Source organism: Nipponia nippon, unplaced genomic scaffold, assembly GCF_047370975.1.
Source record: "Nipponia nippon isolate SJK-2023a ecotype South Korea unplaced genomic scaffold, ASM4737097v1 scaffold_1, whole genome shotgun sequence".
Lineage (NCBI taxonomy): Eukaryota > Metazoa > Chordata > Aves > Pelecaniformes > Threskiornithidae > Nipponia > Nipponia nippon.
In genome coordinates, this window is record NW_028262290.1 from 136,470,049 (window position 1) to 136,493,360 (window position 23,312).

The 23,312-nt window shown below is 38.8% G+C and overlaps 1 long non-coding RNA gene across 1 annotated transcript in view; it reads right to left on the reverse strand.

The window, feature by feature from the left end:
* LOC148057633 (uncharacterized) overlaps window positions 1-23,312 on the reverse strand; it is a 366,117-nt gene that overhangs the window by 202,988 nt on the left and 139,817 nt on the right. Inside the window, exon 4 of the long non-coding RNA XR_015708086.1 lies at window positions 11,862-11,960. This is a non-coding gene — a long non-coding RNA (uncharacterized LOC148057633). The remainder of the gene's footprint in view (window positions 1-11,861; window positions 11,961-23,312) is intronic.

The window sequence follows — 23,312 nt, forward strand, 5'->3', positions numbered from 1 at the left end:
TTATAACTACTGTATGAGCTCTTATTTGCAGTTCAGACTTGTCCTGTTATTTTCAAGCAGGAACTGATAATGGGCATTTTCTTGTCAGCAAATAACTATCATTATCAGAACGAAATGCTGCTAAACACAGGTGCTTTTGTGTCCTATCCTTTATGAATGTTGGTAGCTTAGAAGATCAGAACTCTGGGATGACATGGATTTACGCTGTACTAGGCTATACTATAGTGCATAATAAGACAAAGAAGTGCACGCTTACAAACAGCCTCATCATGACAATATTTGGTATCCACTCCATACAGCTGCAAAGGTTTTCCAAGATGCAGCACAATAAAAAGTCAGAACTCATGGAGCCTAATAGCTAAATGACATACTAGGAAACTACTTGAACTTCTGTCAATCTCAGAAGCTTGAAGTTTTTTAACAGACTTTTCCATAGCACCCACACTCAGATTCCATATAACACAGGCCTTCCTAATTATATTAGTTTAATGAGACCAGTAATAAGATTTGATATAGCTGATAGCAGAGGTACTTGATCAGAAAGAATATTTAATAAAGAACCTCACAGAGGGCAATAGAAATTACCTTCAGCTCTTAAACATAACCAGAATAAAATAAAGGACTGGTAAAAACTCAGAAGTTAAATAGAGTGAATACTGCAAACATGATCTGCTCAGATGGGAAACAGATATGAGAACACAGGTTACTTCAGGACCGAAAAAAACCCCCAACTTATTTTGTGTTCCTCCAGCAAAATAAAGGGGGCAAGGAGGGGAAGCAAGATGTCAATGCAAACTTATTTTTTTTAGCCCTCTTTCTCGTCAATTAATGAATTTTGTCAACTTTGTTAGCAGCTCATTCTCACAGTGGAAATTAAGAAAAATAATTTAAAAAAAAAAGATATTCTCACTGTCTGTACCCTTTTCTCCATGTTTGTACTTGTATTAGGTAGACCTAATAGTTAACCTTCAGAAGTTGCTGTGAGCTTGTTACATGCTAAGCAAGAGAGTTGAATTGTGAAAGATCTCTTTGATCTTACTGCCAGGAGTTCAGAATCATTCTGTTGGGCAAAATGTATGCATGGGGAAAAAAAACAGCCATTATTTTCAAGTGATGACTCTAAGCAGAAGTACTGTGAATATCGTGGAAAACAGGCAAGGCACATTACAAAACATAGATGGGAACTGAGCAATGGGGAGAAGCTCCTGAATATAGACCTAAAGAAAATACTCCCACTTTTTATTTTTTCGCAAACCAGAAGGACTTTGCACTTGCCCACATACACAAGCGACCAAAATATTTGTTCTGGATAGGTTCAGCTGTTTTTCAAAGATAAAAGGGATTTTTTTTTCTCTAAATAGTTACAAATTAGTCTGCTTTCAGAAGACAGCGCTGTTTTTTTTTCTCCTTTCTCTCTTACGTACTTTGCAATTATACAAAGAATTACGTACTATGCAATTATACATTCTTCTGTTAAAAAAAAAGCATGATGGGCGGGTGAAGAAGCATATTTGTCACTGACAATATATTTCTAGCAGATAGGTACTTCACCTAAGATATGTTTTTAAACACTAAAATATTCTAGCAATCTTTGAATAATGAAAGAATAGTGGAATTAGAAGTACTTGAAAGTCTCCGTTACCCTGTTTTTATTTCAGGCTGACTGGACCTTAATGTTTTTCAGCTTGGTAAGTCAACACAAAGCATAATATAAATTTGTTCTATTGTTTAGCAATACATTCAAAAATAAGACTACATTTCAAATGTTTCATGCACACACAAGGCCAACGGAATTCCCACAGAAAAGTATCAATGTTGCTGTTTTAGATGGAAAGGAGCTGTGTATTGCTAAAATTCTGGCAGTAAACTGCAGAGAGAAATCCAGTTTTCCTCCTCTTCACAGTACTTAGCCTCCTGGCTATTGCTGAAACAGCTCTGACTTCATTGACTCATCCCTGGACAGGTAAGGGAATAAAATCCTACCATTTCTGAAGTACCATTTTGCTTTTTAAAACAAATCTCAAATCTCTGAAGTATTTTACCAAAAAGATATTGTGAGAAATTCTATACAGTTTCTTACACAATACTCTCCTAAGAACTATTTTGTCCTTGTGTTTTTCTCAGGATACTTTTCAGAAAGTTAATGTAGTATTTCTGGCAAATGCGAATCTTGTATTTTTGACTGCCCTAAGGGGAAGGTCCTTCCCTTGGATATAGTTGTAAGTGGGGTTTGTATTTGCAGAAACCTACTCCCTCAATTTCTCTTTCTCAGGCTAGAAGTATGATTTAGTACATTCTTAATTTAAGTCTTTGGCAAAAGAAATATCCACATTTAAAAAAAAAAAAGTTGTAATAAAACAAAAGTCAAATCTTCTACCTTTTCTCTCCCCTCACTCTCTATGAAAACAAGTGTTTAGCTGGCTTATAAACTATACTTTATTGCTTGACTTTCATTTCTCTCCTCAAAGAAATGCAAATGTAGTATTTCACTTAAAATGGTAAGCAACTTGCCTAACTTCACCTGTCTGAACTGTATGTACACAGTCCAAACCAGTCACTGAGCCTCCCTCTATACATAATAGTAAGAAAAATACTATCTTCTGGGTTTGTACCATTATCTCTAGCTCCCTAGGTGGTCCCGTGTAGAATCCCAGAGCTTCCCTCTGCCTAAATATAATGCAGAAAGTTAACCCAACTCTGAACTCTCTTCCATGCAAAACTCAGATGCAATTTAGATCACTTCTCACACTGGCTCGTTTACCAGCTTTCCTTTAAGGTTTCTTTCTGACATTTTTCATTGCAGGTTTCTCCTTGTTTCTTTGGAGCCCTTTCCCTGCTTTCATCAACTTCCTTGCAGGTCTACCTAGAGTGCCTCTCTGTACATAATACAATTGCTATGGTTTCTGATCTATCTGAACACTATTATTTGCAGCCGGCTATATTGATTTATAAGAATGGACTCTCATGACAAGGATTTTAATGACCCAGCAGCAGAAATAGTCTCAGTATTTGCCCTCACTTACATTATTGTAATAAACAAAACCAGGAAAATTACATAGGATCCACTCTAGGGAAGGATATTCCAATTTACTGTGCCAAGCCTCTGAAAGATGATTCGGGCATGGTGACACCATGCATGGCTCCTTCCTCTAGGCCTGCCTTCTGTTTTTCTTCAGTCTTCCCACTTACTTCAAAATTAAGGAAGCATACTGAATAAAATGTACTTTCAGATCAACAGGACTATCACATGATGCAAAGTGTTCCCTCTCAGTCTATGTAAGAGCATCCCATGGTTTCATTCAGTTTGCTAATAGGAAGCATGCTATAAAATCACCACAAAGCAATCTTCATTTCCAATCCCATCTTGTTTTCTGAACTCTGGATCTCATCAGATCTTCATATCAAAGTTTATGTGGCTTTTCTGGAGATCAATATGAACATGCAAACTTTGGCCCCAGGAACAATAAGGAAAGGTTGATAAGTGAAAAGCCAGCAAAGCTAAACAAGGAAAAGTATTACTTCACTTTTAAGATCAGTTTGACAATAGGTTTTGTTTGTTTTTAAGAGTCATGCCTAGTTAATTCCCTTCAATTAGTAATTGTAGAAACTTTAGTTTGAATTTTAAAAAAAATCATATTACAAAGTAATTTAACAATGGTTATTGCCACTTATGTCTTTCAGACATGCAATTATGCAAATCCACCAAGCACAGTTCTGACTATATTTTCTTTACTTGGTTGAAATCACTGTTAGGAGAATGAATTTACATGTTGGCATCTGCTGATCCTGTTATAATTTGTATTTTTAAAATAAAATGTGCATAAGGTAATTTGTACCACAGTTGCACTATTCCAGATTTCAGGTAGTTAGCATTTCAATTTTTTTCTCATTGTTTAGTAAGGATGTAAATGAAGGACTAAGAATGAGCAAAAAATCAAGAATATAGATTAGGGTATTTGCCAGTACTGGTCTCATTTCCAAAACACATGATTTCTGAAATAAGTTTTCTACTTAAAAGTTTCTGTCTTGGTATTAAATGGAAAAAAAAATCATCTCTTCTTTTAGAGGCTGTCAGCTCTTTCTGAATTCTATGACATGCGCCCTTGTCTGGAGATATCTAACTTTGTCTCCAACTTCTGCTTTGAGTGACAAAATGAAAATTAGATCTAAGAAGCTGAAGTTCAGCATTGCTGCTGCTGACACATTCTTTGTGAGTCCTTTTCTCACTATTTTCACCTAAGATTTTTCTTTTAGTTATTCTCAGTGTTTCCATTAAAACATCACATTTTTATGTATTTGACATACATCGTGCTTTAGAGTTCCTTGGATACGGAAACACTGAAATTGTGCGAGTTTTCCTATCTTATGAAACAAGATTCTTAAGCTATGAAACATTTCACGAAATGGTATTTCCATTTTTTGGAACTTTGGAACTTACTCTAATATTAAACTTGAGCAAAGAAATGTCTGCCATTCCCTGTGTTTCTCTGGAAACAACAAAAGCAAATTACTGCACATTCAAGGACTTAAACGCCATGTCGATATATCCTAACAGCATCAATGTTCAGAATGATTCAAAGCCACCTAATTGTGTCACATCTCTACAGTATGAATCATAGAAATAAGAAAAGACTCAGTAGGTGATCACTGAATTATTATTAAAGGTAGAAGTGGTGGTGGTAGTGTGTACATATTGCCTTGGAAAGTACCAAGATAACATCTATGCCACAAAGAGTACACAATCGAAATTAGGGAGACAATATAATGAGAAATGCATACAGCCTTTGAATAGCACATTTGCAAATAAATGAATTGAAAATAACAGATATTTCATATAAACATTTTGTGCTCTTTTTCTGTTAACTGCTCTAAATTGACACATCTTACCACATTGCAGCAAGACTGTTAAATTTGCAAAGGCATTAACACCAAGAAATTCTATGTAGGTGTTTATTTCTGCTTGTAGCATACATTTGGGAACTGTGAGAGAACAATGAAGCTGGGCTAGATCCATATTTCTCTGGAGTCCATAAATTTTATGTTTTGCTCTATCTGTAAGTAGTTCAAAAATCAAGTTTCCTTCAACACAGGGCTGATAGCTACCTACCCTCTTGTCTTTTGCATTTTAAGCCATACCACTAAATACTTTTTTGGTTTTCTACTTTAAATAAAGAAAACTTGCATGAGCGATAATAACCCTGAATATTCCTTACTGGCTTTTCACTTTCTGTAAGCATTCTAACCCAGAATTTATTGATTTGATGATGGTAACCAAGCACTACCTATGGTATAACATCTGGTGAATCAATCACTATTACCATAGTGCTACATTACAATTCAGTCCAAGGGTTTTGTGTTCATTGCACAAAGTAAATAATGTTTATTGCTGAAAAACTACCAAACTCAAGCCAAGCATGCTGTGTTATCGCATAATTCATTATAACTTGTGATATTAGACTACGCTCAGCATGCTTATCTGCTCATTGGTTTTCTGAGGGAGAAAATGGGGGAGTCTCATCACGGCCAAAATGAACAATTAAGAGGTAGTCATTATAGCTAAGTCCATAATGAAAGACTGTGTTGTGCATCCCTAATTCAAGCAGTTCCTTAAATTCCACTGCACTCAGTTTTTAACCTGAATATTGAACTAGTTACTTTTCTCTCTCATTGACAGGTCAGTACCTTTCCAAACAATTTTTAAGAAACCTGGCAAAAATATTGCTGCTGTTAAACTTGTTCTGTACAATCAGAACATATATATATTTTTTTTAAGAGAAACATTCTTTGAACACCAGTCCAATACTTACTGATATGTAAAATCAATGAGCTCCTTTTCTGTAGAGTGCATGGAGGAGGCCTCACAGGCTGATTTCTCTAAACAATGCCTAATGCCACAGAAATGATGACTACCTGCTTCTGCTAGACTCTGCCTAAATAAAACAAACTAAGCAGGTTTCACTAGAGACAACTGTTGAAGTTAAATGGCAATGGGTCCTCCAATCTCTGAGAAGTTAGTATCACATTATATTTTGCACCTAGCAATATCATGTTTACTATAAACTTTTTATACGTATTTCCTGGGTGAAACCCTGCTTAGGACAGGTGTCCTCTCTCTAGAGGCAGGGAAAATACAGCAGAAGGAATTAAGGATACACAGAGCAAATGGTGGAGCCACACCAAGAATGAAAATTGCCTTTGACATCAGCTCCATGGTTTCTAAACAACATTCTCCCATGTTACTGAACTTCTACTTTTGTGGGGGATTTCTTTCACATTAAGTCAGATATGTGCAATATAGACCTCTACACGTCAGCTCACTCTCTTGAGATTCCTCTATAATCAACTGAGAAAAAAAAAAGAGCAGACATGACTTGATGAATCTAACCAACTTCAGATGCTTACTACAGAATAAGATGAATCACCAGTTGAAAGTGTCTGTTTCTCTCTGCTAACTGTAAGAGGAGACCAGGTGATGTAGCAGGATATAGGCTTCTACATTCAGTCTGCTGGCTAAATTCAGTCTCTTGAGCCTGCAGATTAGGACTGCTATTCATACAGGTGCTCACCAAAATGGAGCGAGATTTGATTTTTTCTAATCTTTCTGGCTGTCAACACTGTAAAGACAGCAATATACTTAAAATAATATGCTGATCATGTTAAAAATAGGTGAGAAAGAATAAAAAGGATAGTCAAATTATAAAATCAGCTATGAAAGTAGGAAATAGCACTTTACATATGGAAGTTAGCGAATCTGATTAAGAAAATGTGAATTTGTTGACTGCTTACTGATGACATGGAAGGAGTAGAAGTCATTGATTTCTATCAATGCTAACAGCATTTTATGTTGCCAGTATTGTGTCAAGTGGTCCTACTGTAAACAGAATTCATTTTCCAAAGCCCAAATGAAAATGAACCTTCATTTTATACATTAAATACGTGTGTGTGTGCACGTGCACACATGGGTGCATCTGTGTGTTAGTAAGAGTGTGTGTATGCACGTGTATCAGCTTTCTCTCATATCACATGAAGCTGCCTGCACACAAGGGCATTCCCTTCTTTGTTTGGGTTATGCTACCATTAGATTAATTTATCCTTTAGCTTAAACGGTCTTATTTCTGACATGGTGATGGATGAATGTGAATGACAGTTCAGGGTGAAGGATTCCTTTCAGCCTTTTTTACTGTGCAAAACAGAGAAGGAAAGCTAATTAAAAAGTGTCTTTGATTAAGACTACAGCATCTCTTTCTTTTTGACTGGTTAGTTTTGTACTGGGGAAACTGTCCTCACCATATGGACAGATGAAAAATTAAAATAACAGCAGAAATCTCCTTTGCCCAGTTTTCTTAACCGACAGAAGACATTCATATTTGATTGACATCACAGGTCCAGTTCTTATCTACTTCAGAATAGTATGTTCCTTACTTTTTTTATTCACTTATCTTTATATTTTCACATTAGTCCAGTATAGCAGATACTTTCATTGGAAATGCTGAAAAATATAGATGACTCTTGGTCTGGCCTGGAATTTGGAAAGACACTCAATTTAGAAACAAAATTAATTTAAAGGTCTCTGGACCTAGCACTACTGAAAGAAGCATTGCTGAAGCTCTCAATTTATTCCACCAAGAATTTTCAGAATAATATATATTAATAAATATTCACTTTGCCTCAAAGCTTTGTAGTTAGAAAAATGCTCTTTTCTTTATCTAAGTTAGTAAATTCCAACAAAATGTCACAGTCTCTGCAGCTCATCCTCTGTAACTCACCACTATGATCAAAATGTTAATGTGAATGACCCAGAAAGCATGCAATCACTCACCATCGACACAAAACCACCTCTGTCAGACCACATTGGCTTACAAGGTACAAAAGAGGCCACTCCTCATGCCACAGTATGAAATATTAAGAAAAACTTCAGGAAATATTTCAAGCTTCAAATCCTTTGTTGGTCATTTGCCTAGCAAAATGCATCATTGTATACAGACAGACAGACAGACAGCTTTTCTTGCTCACTGATGCCCTTCTTGGCTGATGTATACCCACAAGAGTTTATGAAGGATACAATATGTATCTCTCATAAGTGTGAACTTCACATCCTCTGTGGACAGTGTGGAGTCATTAGTCTTAACAACTCAGTCAACTCACCTGAGGACACATCTGGCCATGACTGCTAGGCAAACCTTGGGATGTCAATTCCCAACTTTGACATCTATGTATTTACATATAGATGATGAAAAATCAGCTCAAAAATTTAATACAAAATAATAAATCATACAACCATATACAGCTGTCTGTCATAAATAAAAACATCCCATAAAAAAAATCAGTAAAACACATTTTAAACAGAAATGATCCAAAAAGCACAGGACCCAATCACTTAAACTAAAATCAGTTTTCACAAATACCAAGACTTATACTCTACTTTGAGAGCCAGTCAGAAGAGACTGAGAGGATTACAAACATTTGTTCTACTCTCAAAATTAAGGCCCAGGTTTAGAAACCTGGAGATCTAGGTTCTGTTTCTGTCTGACCTTAGACAATCACACTGGGAGGTTTACACACTGACTACATTCCAACTGTCTTTGCAGTTTAGTGGGCAAAATTGGGTTGGAAGGGAACTCAAAAGATCATCTAGAACCATAGAATAATTTAGGTTGGAAAAGACCTTGAAGATCACCAAGTCCAACCGTTAACATAAGTCCACCACTAAGCCATGTCCTTAAGCACCACATCCACATGGCTTTTAAATACTTCCAGGGATGGAGACTCAACCACTTCCCTGGGCAGCCTCTTCCAGTGCTTCACAACACTTTCGGTGAAGAAGTTTTTTCCTAATATCCAACCTAAACTTCCCCTGGCACAGCTTGAGGCCATTTCCTCTCGTCCTATCACTTGTTACTAGGGAGAAGAGACCAACCCCCACCTCGCTACAACCTCCTTTCAGGTAGTTGTAGAGAGCAATAAGGTCTCCCCTCAGCCTCCTCTTCTCCAGACTAAACAACCCCAGCTCCCTCAGCCACTCCTCCTATGACTTGTTCTCTAGACCATTCACCAGCTTCATTGCCCTTCTTTTGGACATGCTCCAGCACCTCGATGTCCTTCTTATAGTGAGGGACCCAAAACTGAACACAGTACTCGAGGTGCAGCCTCACCAGTGCCGAGTACAGGGGCACTATCACCTCCTTGGTCCTGCTGGCCACACTATTCCTGATACAAGCCAGGATGCCATTGGCCTTCTTGGCCACCTGGGCACACTGCTGGATCATGTTCAGCCAGCTGTCGACCAGCACCCCCACGTCCTTTTCTGCCAGCCAGCTCTCCAGCCACTCCTCCCCAAGCCTGTAGCGTTGCATGGGGTTGTTACGACTCAAGTGCAGGACCCGGCACTCAGCCTTGTTGAATCTCATGCAGTTGGCCTCGGCCCATCGATCCAGCCTGTCCAGGTCCCTCTGTAGGGCCTTCCTGCCCTCCAGCAAATAACACTCCCACCCAACTTGGTGTCACCTGCAAACTTACTGAGGGTGCACTCAATCCCCTTGTCCAGGTCATTGATAAAGATATTAAACAGAACCGGACCCAATACTGAGCCTTGGGGAACACCACTTGTGACCGGCCACCAACTGGATTTAACTCCATTCACCACAACTCCTTGGGCCCAGCCAGCCAGCCAGTTTTTTACCCAGCAAAGAGTATACTCGTCCAAGCCACGAGCAGCCAGTTTCTCCAGGAGAATGCTGTGGCAAACGGTGTCAAAGGCTTTACTAAAGTCCAGGTAGACAACATCCACAGTCTTTCGCTCATCCACTAAGCAGGTCATCTTGTCACAGAAGGAGATCAGGTTAGTCAAGCAGGACCTGTCTTTCATAAAGCCATGCTGGCTGGGCCTGATCCTCTGGTTGTCTTGTACGTGCCATGTAATGGCACTCAGGATGATCTGCTCCATAACCTTCCCTGGCACCGAGGTCAGACTGACAGGCCTGTAGTTCCCTGGATCCTCCTTCCAGCCCTAACATCTAGTCCAGCCTTTCATGGTTGGACCTTTCAACCCTAAACCTAGTCCATCCTTTCATAGGAAAGGGAGCCTAGATGAGATTATCAAGCATTCTGTCCAATCGCATGTTGAAAACTTCCAGCGATGGGAGTCTATTATGTCCCTGGGGAGGCTGTTCCAGTGAATCATTGTTCTTACTGTGAAAAATTTCTTTCTTATGTCAAGATGAAATCTCTCTCCCTGTGCAATTTGTACTCGTTTCCCCTTTTCTTCTCCATGTGGCTTTTTTTAAAAGCACACTTTTTAAAAGTGCTCCATCCCTTCTAACACCCAAGCTAATTTTTAGGACTGTACACAATCTGAAAAGTTGGATATTTATGCTTGTGCTCAGATGAAACCTGAACTTTGAACAAAACATGGCCCAAAATCTTCTGCAAGCAGCAACAGCAGCTGTTCAAACCATTAAAATCCTCATTCCATTAATTACAAAATACCTAAAAGGAAGAGGAAATCCACCAAAGCCATATAAAAGTTTCAACTTAAAGCACTGACTTCTTTTACACCAGCTTCATGTATATCTAAACCATAATTTCTTTCCAAAGCATCAACAAGATCTTCAGGGATCTAGTGAATGAAGTGTTTACATTTTGTTTTACTCTCTTTGCCAACCTTTCCCTCTAAACACATAACCAGGTTTAAAGGATGATTAAATAGGTAACAGAATGAAGCATAATGAGACATCTTACTGAAAGATAAGAGGGCAAACACAAGTATTTAAACCTTTCTTCTAGCTCTTGATAGATTAAATAAGCATCATTAGGTGGAACAGTCTTCATGTTACTTTACATATCCTGTACATCTCCCATAAAATTTTTGTGTAAAATCCTTCCCTGCATATATAGAAATGAATCATATCACGTTACAGCTGGCTATGCATTCTTCCCTGAGCACACTGTGTTTTAAATTGCAAAATCCATTTTTATTTTCTTTTTCATTTGTCACCTCACCACTGGAAGGAAGGTTTCCTGGAGGTTATTCCATTGCATGTCTGACAATATCAAGTCTGCCTTAAATACATTAGTATAAAAATTGAGGATAAACGATTACATTTACATGAGGTCAATGAACAAGCACAGGAGACAGAAAGCCTAAAGGATTCATTGTATCTTCTGCCATAAGCCTGCCAGAGACTTCTTGATGAGAATACAGATGCACAAAATAAGCAGTTAAGGGGGACAAAACTCAATTTTTCATGCTCAGATATTTTTCAGAGAATCTCATTAATATTTGGGTAAATAAACTTGATATGAATATGTCCTCTTTGTTATCTGCCGTCTCACAATATAGCAACACACTGCACAGTGTTAGCGCCTCTTTGTCCTACTATAAGTCAGCCACTTTTAGATGAAGTACTGATGGATTTTATCTCTGAGGCATTCTTCTCTTTAATTCTGAATTACTACGTTCCAATCAATGTATACGCTCACAACATGCTAATGTAATAAAGCATTAAAAGTAGTCAGTACAAATACAGTATAATGCTTTGTCACGTATGTATGTTTGAAAAAAAGAAGAAAAAAAAGAAAATACTTGTGAAACCTACAGAAAGCAGAAAGGCTGAGCATCCTTTTCAGGGCTAAAATACACTTCAGAATACTAAGAGAGAATCTGTAAATATTTAACATTACCACCAGAAAAGGGATTACCAGAATAGAGCTCTTTGATCAATACTTGCAGCATCATGCATTATTTCTAGTGGGCATGAACAGCAAAATGCTATTTATTGACTAAAGTATTCTACACATCATTGAAGCTTAATATAAGAGGACATGAAATTCTCTCTTGATCAGGAGTAAGCCACTAACCTGACCTTAGCCTAATCAACTATTTCTTGCACCGCAGCAGCACTTGATGATTCACAGCCTCATTTTTTTCTGGGAGCTTTCCAAACCATAGACAAATTCAGAATCTGAAATGAAGAGATTAAACTATTAGATAACTTAAGATGAAATTAAATAAACAGAACAAGTGGAAGTATGAACAGTGAGAAGGTAAAAAGCCTGAAAACATTTGTGTTCATAGATCAATGAGGTGTTCAATTCATAGTTCTGAGTAAGAACCGTTTTACTTTTATTTTTCTAGTTTATAAAAATGATAAGAAAGAGTTATGGTAGCTTTTGTCCCAGTTTCATGTTATACAGTGCCATGGAAGCCCAAAAGGGACAGCAAAGGGGAACACAGCAGCCAGACAGAAGTTAGCACTTGTTGTGACAAACCAGGAACCACCTGATTAGATCCGATGCCCAGTCTGCCCCAGACAACGTTCTGTATCAGATATATAAAAAGACAGTTCAAGAAAGCAAATTGTAGACATCTGTGAAGCAAACGGCCTGTACAAAAACATTATTTGCCTTGTCATTCTGAGCATCTTAAGATATATTGCAGGATTGTCACTCACTAATCTTACTGGAGTATATTTGAAATTACCCAACACTACTTGGGAAAAGTCAACCTGTAAACCTAATTCTGCTCTTTTAAATTTCACATTCTTCCAGTAGCTGAAACACCTTGAAACAAACAGTATTGTTCCCATCTTTCATGCAAAACCCTGCTGCACATTTGACTGTAAGGGACAAGCACAAACAAGGAATTTTACATCAAAGTGATTGCTAGTGCTAAGGCCTTTCGAAGATAAATTGTGGCGGTCAACCTGCTTCTCAAAGTCAGCTCCCACTCTCCACCCTTTCTGTTGATATAACACGTAACATTTGTTATATTGATATGAAAGCTTGGACTAGATGATACACCAGATTGAAAAAGCAACAGACCATAATAATACAAGTGCATTACTAGCCCAGCAACTTGGACCTGCACAGGGGCAACACAGAAAACAGAATTAGAGACCTTATGAATCTCTTTTTTCTCAATGTTGAACATGGATGAAATCATCCCATGACATTATACACCTGAAAAATTGTTCTCATCTGCTACAGAAGAGACAGGGAAGGGACTGGCAGTGCAGGCAAGCCCAGCTCCCTCCAGATCCACAATCTCTCAAGGCTGAGCTCATTTCCCATCATTCATAACCTATGTTTGACAGTGCCACACAGTGCTGAATTCAAACCTATACTGCTTTTTTGGAACTAGGTAATCTGAAGATACAATAATTGGTGGTACTTTGAAGTCCGGCCCTACATATCCAGTGGGTACACAAAAACAGATAACATCCAGGATTCTAGACTTAATGGATTATGATGGATATTAAATGAAAAACTTAGTTTTGGTTATAAAATTTTGTCTGACTGGCATAACAATTCTGCACGAGTTTCCACAGCACAGAAAAACACATCAAAAGCGGCAGAGGTAGAAGCAAGAAGAGATCACTGGTTTCTGCTCAGTAAGGCATGAATTCTGGGTCTTTTACACACATAAAGTGCTGTTATAGTCCTAAGGAAAAGACAAAAGATAGATAGAAAAGTTTAAAATTATATATCTGTAGCATCACTTTCCAGGGAACCAGAAACTGTATTCATTAGAAAAGGTTATAATTTTGTTTGTCAAGATAGATATTCATAGCATTAACCCAGTTCTTTGCTAGAACTACTTAAATAAGATAAATATTTTTTACAGTTTCTCCTCCCCAAAGAACGGTCTTTGTCCCAGATCATCATATGTGAAGGCAAAACAATGTTTTTCAAGATGATTTAATATCTTCTGATTTCCTTACCAAGAATTTGTAAAAAAAAAAAAGCTTACTGGAATATTCCATTATAGATTAAGATAGTAGGTAAGGATGCATGCAAACACACACACAGCACCTTTGATTGGATCTGCTATAAAGTTTCTCACAGGAGACCAAAGATAATACATGCTTACCAATGAAGATAGGCTTATACACGGTGTAGAGGTGATTTTACTCTATGGCCCTTACATTTCTGCATGGGCATGGCTGTTTTGTTTGATATTGATCTATTAGATTTTTTGTTGTTGCCTGGATTAATTCTGACCAGATGGTTTCAGGGAAAGACAATTTGCATATGTTACAAATTACAGCTGTGTCAGTTTCTAATTTTTAAATTGCTCTATATTGTATTTCCTTCATGAAAAGCATAAAATCAGCATGATATTATTGTGCTTCAGAATGATATCTCAAACAAAACCATTATTTGCACATCTGCAAAATATTCCATCTCCTGATTTTTTGCTTCTGGTACACAATTATCATCAGCAAGAGGCCACAAATCCCATTTGATTATTGAATCGGATTTAGGTAAACCTTCCAGACTATAGGACAGCTGGTATATGTGTTTAGTCTGAACACCTGTCATGGGCAAAATAGTCTTAATTAGGGGATTTTTTGCTTAATTTAATTCATTGCCAGTTAGCACCAACTTCTGATTACTGATTCAGGTACTGGGAAGAAAAGAACATAAACAATAAACCAGAAACTTAAGCAAACAGCTTTCCTCCCTCTTCTCCAGGCTCAACTTAAGCCAAATATCTATACTTCCCTCTTCCTCCTTTCAACTTGTTTTCACTGCAGGTTACAGTCAGTCCCCCATTCTCCCTTTGCAGAGGCAACGGGCAGCACAGGAGCAGGTTATGTACCTAGCAGTTTCTCTCTGCTGCTCCTCCATGCTTCTAACTGGGTTTTCTATGCCCCAGTGTGGATCTCCTGTGGACTGAAGTCCCTCACCTGGTGTGCATTGCCCATGGGTTGCAGTCCCTCAAGGGTGTCCCTGTCCCGGTCTGTGTCCTCCATGGCCATAGTCCCACACCCTGCTAGGTGTGCCCACTGCACACATACAGGAAGGCTAACAAATGTAGGATGCACTAGACTTACAACACACGTGCAAGCCAATTCTGCACCACCAATGCCAGGCCTCCGACCTTAGTTTCACAGTATAAGTAAGAACTGATCTGTGTGTGTGCACCTCAGTACCTGGTAACAACTGTAGCAAAAGCTGATATGTCCATCTAGGTCATTTTAGAGCTGTGAGTCCTAACAGAGTCAATAAGTATGTGCAGCTATCCTTGTTTAAAGCTTTCTATCAGATGTTTCATTAAATGGGGAGTTTGCTGAAGCTGCGCAAGTAAGCAGAGCCGCTGCTTTCTTTCTGTCTGCAGGACCTCAACAGCTTCCACCGGTCCCGTGGGGACCATGGTCCTGTGAGAGGGCTGCTCTTCACAGTGACAGACACTTTGCACTTCCATCTGAACTAAGGCAGCCTGAGGGAGAAAATGATCAAACACTTACTCAATCTAACTAAGCCTGGAAAAACAGTTTGAATATTGATTTGTGGCCCCTTGACCTTTTTGAAATTACATAATTGGCCCTCAGGAAGAAAAAGCTGCACACTGCTGACGCAAATAAAGATATTAATTAGGTCCTGACAGAGTACATTCAATCTTCTCCTAGTTCTACAAATTAATTTCCATGGCAAAGAGTATACAGCATAATCTCAGAGTTTTCAAGCTAATTTATAAAATGTTTATTGGATTTCAAATTGTAACCTGGGTTTAAGTCTTCACATCTGGAATCTTTCTCAGATACTCTTACTAGAGAAAATAAAATTTTAAAGACATTCTTAAAAGGTAATTCTATATTTATTATGTACATTACGGTAAAAGAAAGATCAAGTTGTTGATATTACTGAATATGATTTACCATTAAGCACAAACTAACAAGGGGTATGTCTGATCAATTACTACATTAGCGATGTCTGTGCTATACTAGATAATGCCCAAACTCTTTATAGTAGTGGTTAGAAGAATTCGTTCCATAATAATAAAAGTTAGATATATCATCTTCCTTACAAACCAAAAGGTTCTGATCTGTTAGTTATATGTGATAACTTCTGATTTACTGCCTCCAGAGCCAGGCCTCAGTGATACCACCATGTTACCTCTCCTCAGCAGACAGAACCATGAGTGAAACACCCTGACAAAATTACTCTGAAAATTGTACAAAACATTCTGCATTCTTAAAAGTATATACTTTAAAAGTAATTTTCGACCTTTGGCTTCATGAGCTTTCGTAAGTGCGGTGTAGAAGAGGAACGGACCAGGAAGCTGTATGGCAGGCAGCTCTCGTCCTGGGGCTCGGCTGCAGGGCTCAGCTCAGAGCTGGCACAGCCAAGGGTGCCCCGTCCTGCTGTGACCCTGGGGAGAGGCTCCTGGATGCATGGCAGGGAGGCCACGGACAGAGCTGATCCCCAGCCCATGGGAGCTGCTCTCAGCTGAGGCCCCACTGGGACCCTGTCTTGGGCGCCAAGAGGCAGCTGGGCCTGGGCCTGCTGTGGGCCCCGCTAAGCCAGACCCCGGCCCCAACTTGCAGGCAGGTGGCCTGGCGTCAGCCCGGCCTTGTCCCAGGGTCCTGCCTGCCCATCCTGAGACTGTGTTCCCCTCACCAGGCCCGTGGGACGACATCCCGGCCCAGCCTCAGCCCTTCCCCAGCCCCAGGGAGGTGCCAGATGGCCAGAGCTGGGACTGCCCTCAGCTGCCCCCAGGCTCCTGGTGGGACACGCCCTGGCTGCAAGGCCCTGCCCTGCCGCCCCTGGGAGCCTCCATGGCCCCTGGTCCACAGCAAACCGCTAACCCTCACTGCACCCCAAAAGTGAGTCCCTGGAAAGCTTTGCTTGAGCTAGTATCTCTTTCCTCCCTCTCCTCCCCTCCTACCTTACTCAGAAGACACTTCCTAATCTTCCACTACATACCTAAGCTTGTACATATATATGGCCAAGTAGAGTTACCCAAGTCAATCTTATTTACTTCAAAACTACTGAGCTGCCATAGTGTTTGCAAACAGTTTGTAAATCCAAAGATGCACTGTATTAAATGATGGGACAATCTGGTTTCTAACTGAACATCTGCATGAAATTAAATGCAAGGTGAGGTTACAAACTTTGCAGAGGTAGAGTTCCATGGGCTGATCAAAAAGGGAGTCCCACAAGGAAGAAAGAAGATAGCGATATATGTTTCACACCAGATATCAGCTGGCTGACAGCAGTGGAAAATTTGAACCAAGGAGACAATAACCGGAAAGCTGTATGCATTAAATTATGATTAAACTCTTTGCCCTTTTCTCCATTGGTGGGATCAATTCACCTCACACATAAATAATTTCCAGCCAAGCAGAGGCTGGAAACTTCATGGGAAGCCTTGGGACAACTGAGCCTCAGGTGTGGAATGACAGCTCACAGAAATAGCTCTATTTTCTGGTTTTCTTAGTTTGCAATCCAAAAGAGAAAATAACATTTATAAATCGTAACAGCTGTTGCTCCTGCTGTGGTTGCACTCTAAGTTAACATCGTCTAGCATCATCACTATTAAAACTGGTGTGTCTGTCTCCAGGTACAGCCCGCGATGTAGAACTTCTAGAAAACAAAAGCTGTTCTAAGGTTATTATGTCCTTTTAAATTATGGTCTCTTATAATCACATTCCTTCAAGTGAATGTACTGCTGCACATTCATTCAAGTTTTAAAATCTCACTGAATAAAAATCAAAGCTATAAACTTGCTGTATAACAAGATTTCTTCAGAAAATCTGCTTTAAATCAGTAGTTCTTCAATACATCGAATGCTAGTCACATCATATTTTCTTTTCCTCATTCAGTCATTGAGATATGACACTGAGCAAAGAAAGTACCATAAAAACTTATTTATTTTAAGCTTTGCCACATCTTAAGAACAATCACACATCCTCCACATAAACCATCTTGCTACAGATATAACATAAATAGCTTTATTCATTTGGAAAAAATTTCTCACTGTACCTTACAACAACCATTCACACAAATAACATAAGAGCTGCAGTACATATCTCTTCAGTAGAGAACCATTTAGAAATAGATTTGGACCTCAGAACCCAGACCAGAAGTGTTAAGAATGAATCACCTGAAGATCTGATCAGAATTTATAAATGGCAAGAAGAGATGCTCATAATGGCAGCACTGAGTTGTTGCCTACTGTAGTGTCATAAATGATTAAGAAAATTTGTCCTGAGGAGGCAACAAAGGTATTTGAAATTATCGTTAAAGCTTAGACTGCTGACAATGATTGTCCTCAGTAGTGCAGCTGCACAGCTTTTACATGTCTGTGAAGCACATGGATACTACCAAGACTTTCCTAGATAACAATGCTGAAAAGATAGTTACAGTTCACGGTACAAGCAGCAATAATTGAAGTCACAAAAAAATCAGCCTTCATGTGGCAAGGGCTTTTGTTATAAGCAAGCATTTAACTATTAATTATACTGATCACTCAAGGTATTTTGCTGGTTACAAAATTAAAGCAATAGGTAGGATGTGATTCAAGACCATACCTTTTTCTTAAAGAAAAAAAAAAATCCAAAACTTTACTACAGACTTTATTTACTTTATTGGGCTCAAGACACATTTCCACTTTCTTTTTGCATTTCCAGATGTTGCTACCATAATGCATATAGTAACTCAGCTGTGTCTTAGTAAAACCCTTAGGGCTTGTCCTTCTAAAGCTGTCTGGCCTTGTTCATGGCAAAGCACTGTACTGTCACCAAACAGCTAGACAAGCCTTTGAAGTTTTCTGAAACTGTTTCTTATCATAATAGCTTCCAAGATTACACTCACTTGATATGTGAGAGTAGTACTGTTGATTAGACCTCTCAATCAGCTGCCAGACAAAGAGAAATCTAACTAAGCCCCACCTGACGGGATACAAATACAAGCATAGCCAGTGTCAATGCAGTGCAGCAAGCAATCTGGCTGCTGACAGTCCTACAGACTTCTGCATTTCCCCTAGGATATAACATATTTAGCTGCTCTCAGATCTAAGGGAATATACAAATGATACCCACTTCTTCCACTGGAAAAAGAAATAAAGTGATTAAAACTTCTAGTCATTATTTCAGATATGTTCAGAGGTTAAACAGACTTTGGTCTGAATTCTGTCTTATATATATCTCCATCTAAGCAAGAACTGTGTACTTGTTTTTGAGCGCAAAAATGAGTTTATTTACATAAAGCTTGGGAAATGACTTATTATTAAACAAATTTTGCTGTGACAGTACAGTGCTAACAGATGGTTAATAGGTATACAAATGGTTTATAAATAGTCAGAAAGCCAGCTTCTAATATTTCACTGATTTACCTGGAGCTACCTACAGGTACACCATAATATTGGGAAGATGTTAGTCAGAATCACCTGGAAGGTGACCCGTTTCAGATTTGGGGCAGGGTGAGGGGGGTGGAGTAAGGCATGGCCTGGCTGACCTGCCACAAACAGGGAAATGCTGCATGCGGGCAAATGAATGAAGGGAACATCTCTGCTCCATTTCTAAAATAGAGGCTGCAGGCTCAAAGAGAGCAAAGTCAGAATGTAATCAGAGTCTAGATAATCTCAGCAACTGAAAACATATGAAGGAATTTGGAGTTGAAAGTAGCTGCACATAGAACCAAAAGAGCTTTGTTATCTGCTATTACTGTACATTCAACAATGAGAAGTTGGAAAGGAATTCACTGCGATTTATTATTAGGTGGAAATTAAATTTGAAGAATCATTGGGATCTATTCAATGTAAAGTGCAATCCAAATTATTTTGGGATATTCATACCACAAGAAGTTTTTCAAAACATTTCTCCTTTCCTAGTTACTAGGACTAATATTAGCTGCATATGAATATCAAATGTAATTCCATTTAAAGTATTTTTTTCTTAAAACAGTACCCCAAATTCAATCTCTCCTATAAATGGTTCTGTTAAAGGCAGTTGTTTCAAATACCAACATACCAACCCACATGTCTACTGGGGAGGAGAAAGAAAGCGAGTATGAGGAGAGAATTTATAAGCTCCAACTATAGATTAGATATCCTCTCTTCATTCTTTCAGTCCATGCCATGCATCTAAATATCTCTCTTCTTTTTCATTCGATCCTCTGTATCCTCTCCCTAAGTATTTCAAAAAGAATTGAAAAGTGCTTAGGACTGCATTTGGTTATCCAAATTCAGACAGAGTTTAAAAGCTCAATAAATCATTAACAAAAAAAAGGCCTGGTCCAACCAAAATTATTTTTGAAAGTTTCATTTTGATTTTGACCTATTCTTTAACATTATCATAAATTAAGTTGGTTTTACAATTTCCAAATTTTTTCTTAAGAAGAAATCAACCCTTCCTGGGCAAGAAACCCACCAACAAACACAACTATAAAAAATTGGCATTATTTTGTCAGTGTGAAAACATTTAATCTATAAATTCCTGATCAACACTTACTGTACGTTAGCACTATTTAGTTCACATTATATGAACCAGATCCTACTGCACTTTTGAACTGCTTAAATACTACAGAAAGGATGCAATATGACTATAGGCAGCAACTGAAGATTATTTGTTAGAGGTACAAACAGTGCCAGGTTTTATGGCTATATCACCTATGTCTCTCCACCACTAGTCTGTCTGCCAGGTGTGTCAGAGAAGAATGGAGTGTATTAGAGCAAGAAAGGAGTCTCCCCTGATGTGGCTTTACTAGGGATATTGCAAAAGCATTGCAATTTAGAGCCATCCAGAAACTGCTCTAGGTCAGTGAATCCACCACATTTGAAAACTGAATATCCATAAGGTGACCTATAACAGGAGCCTGAGGAAGTCCCTATCCCCCATTTCTTTCACTTAATGGAGCATCAGTGCAGGACCTAATAGTGAAACTTCTTCGAGAACCTGTTAAATCTTGATTATAGGGATAGCATAAGATAGAAGAACATTTCTAATAGGGAAGTAAAGGGAGGTAAAGGAGGGGGTAAAGTTAGAAAGGAATGAAATCTTGCCTGTGGGAAAGAGAGACTAAGAAAACCCAGTGATTTTTTTTTTTAATTATTCTATATATTGCAGAATATATTCTATATTTTTGACGAAGAGTCAGTCCATTACAGATCCATGAATTTGAGAGGCACTAAAAATGCTTGATCTGGACTTCTTTTCAATAAACCTTTGGCTTTCACATCATTGCCTTACATCTGCAATTTCCAAATCATTATTTTATTGCCAAGCTATTGTACACATTTCAGGATGCCAGCCAACTTCTAATAATGGCATCATTAAGAGAGAGCTATTGCAATGGTAAGCGCTGTATTACTTTGCTCATTTTGCCAATCAGTGATGTCAGTAATATCCTGTTCTTTAGGAACCCTAATTAAATTCTTTCATTGAAATAATCAACATTTGTGTTTCCAACCACTTTGCAACTACAGTAATTCTTTGTTTGCCAGCTGTGAGAATTTCCTATCCTTCCCTCTCACATCAGCAAACTGAAGGGGAAAAGTTCATTTCACATTTATATAATGTATTCATGGTTGAGGTAGGTAACAGACATTTTGCTTATAATACTAAAGACTAAGCCACAAACTAAGACAGCTTGGAATAGACTCAAGTCAAATAAATAATTTATCAAATGCAGTCTTAACAAAGTGTCTTCAGAAACCACTGTCCTTTAATTAGTAGATCAAACAGCTAATTCACTCAATGATGCAGGAAGAATATGATCAGTCTTCATTTGGATCTAAATCAACCAAAACTAACAAACGCAATACTCTAATTATGTCAAAAGTCATTTGCAGAAGGTTTGCATATGAGTAGGACTCTGGTTGGTGAATTCTAAAATACAAAACGAGCCATAAACCATGCCAGTAAAAGACATTAAAAACAAAGACGCAGACTACCTGCAAGATAAACTTCAGAGGAATGTTCTGCTGTGCGCTTTTGACCCCCTTTACTACCAGTGTTACACTGCATAATGGCTTGAACCTAGAGCCAATAATTATTTCTTCCATAATGCAGAGCCTGACGTCTGAGCTTTAGGCTGAATCCACTGCCAAGGAGAGCCATTAGCTCACAGTAGAAACCCAGGGAAATGTTCTGGCTAAGCAGAAAGCAAGCTGCCAAAAACTACCATGTAGGAAATGTGAAACACAGGAACGTGACCACCCTTACTTCCCTGAGATCCACAGCTTCAAATTCTCTTCTGAAATAAAGGGTCTATTCAAAAGATCCCTTTAAAGAAAGGCTCATATTTTTCTTTGTACATAGCTTTTCTATGGGAGATAATAGCTAGAACCCTCCTTCTTGAAAGTCCCATGTCTTGGGAAGACTGAAAGTTTAGAAACCCACCTCTTCCATTTCACAAGAGGGTGAATGAAGACACCTTGCACCCTGTCCACTGAAGCTTTGATACCGTGCAGAAAAGAACGCAGGATTCTACATACAGAAAAAGCCTAGAATCGTACAAAATTTTAAGTTGTAAAGGAACTGGAAGTAGTCTAGTGCAACCTCCCGTTCAAAGTAACCTGATACAAATTCAGAGCAACCTGATCTAACTTCACAGTCACTCAGGGCTTTGTCCAGACAAGTTCTGAAAATATCCAAGGCTGGAGATTCCACAGCCTGTTACACGGCTTGGTCATCCACAGCGAGCACACTACTCTCTTTAAGTCCAGTTTTGTACTGTTGTTTCTTGTCCTTTCATCATGCACCTCTAAGAAGATTCTAACTTCATCTTGTCTATAACTCTCCCTTAGGTACTGGAAGACTGCAATTAGATCTTCCCTTTACCAGGCTAAACAAATGCATTTCTCTCAGTCTGTCTTCAGCACAATTGGCCCCCTTATCAGCCACTGAGATATGCCATTTGAAATTGCTTGGAATGGACTTTGATCACTGTGCCTGTTGGTCTAACCATTTCTCCACCCACCTAATACTTTTCTAATCCAGCCCATATCTCTCAATTTGGCTAAGAGGATACCATGGGAAACTATGACATAAGTCTTGCTAAAGTCAAGTTAAATGATATCTACTGCGCTCTCAATATCCCCTGAGTTAGTCATTTGATCACAGAAGGAACTGAAGCTGGTCAGGCCCAATCTGCCTTTGATAAATCTGTGGTAACTCTTGCTCCTCCTTGTCCCTCCCTCACCATGGAAAAGACTTCTAGAGAGATTTGTTCCATAATTTTCCTAGGTACAGAAGTGATGCTGACTAGGCTGCAGATCTCCAGATCCCCCTTCTTGCCTTTTAGATGGGCATAATATTTCCTTTCCTCACCCAGTGGGGACCTCCCACAATTGTCACTAGCTTTCAAAGGCAATAGGAAGTGTGGCCTTGCAATGTTGGCTAGTTCTCTCAGCACACTTGCAGGCACCAGACCTGGTCCCAGACCTGTGTATGTCCAGCTTGCTTAAGTAGTCCATAATTTGATCCTCCTCTACCATGTGTAGCACCTCTCTCCCTGAAACAGCAGACCTTGCCACTAAAGACTGAAGCAAAGACGGTGCTGGGTACCTCAGTTTTTTCCACACTTTT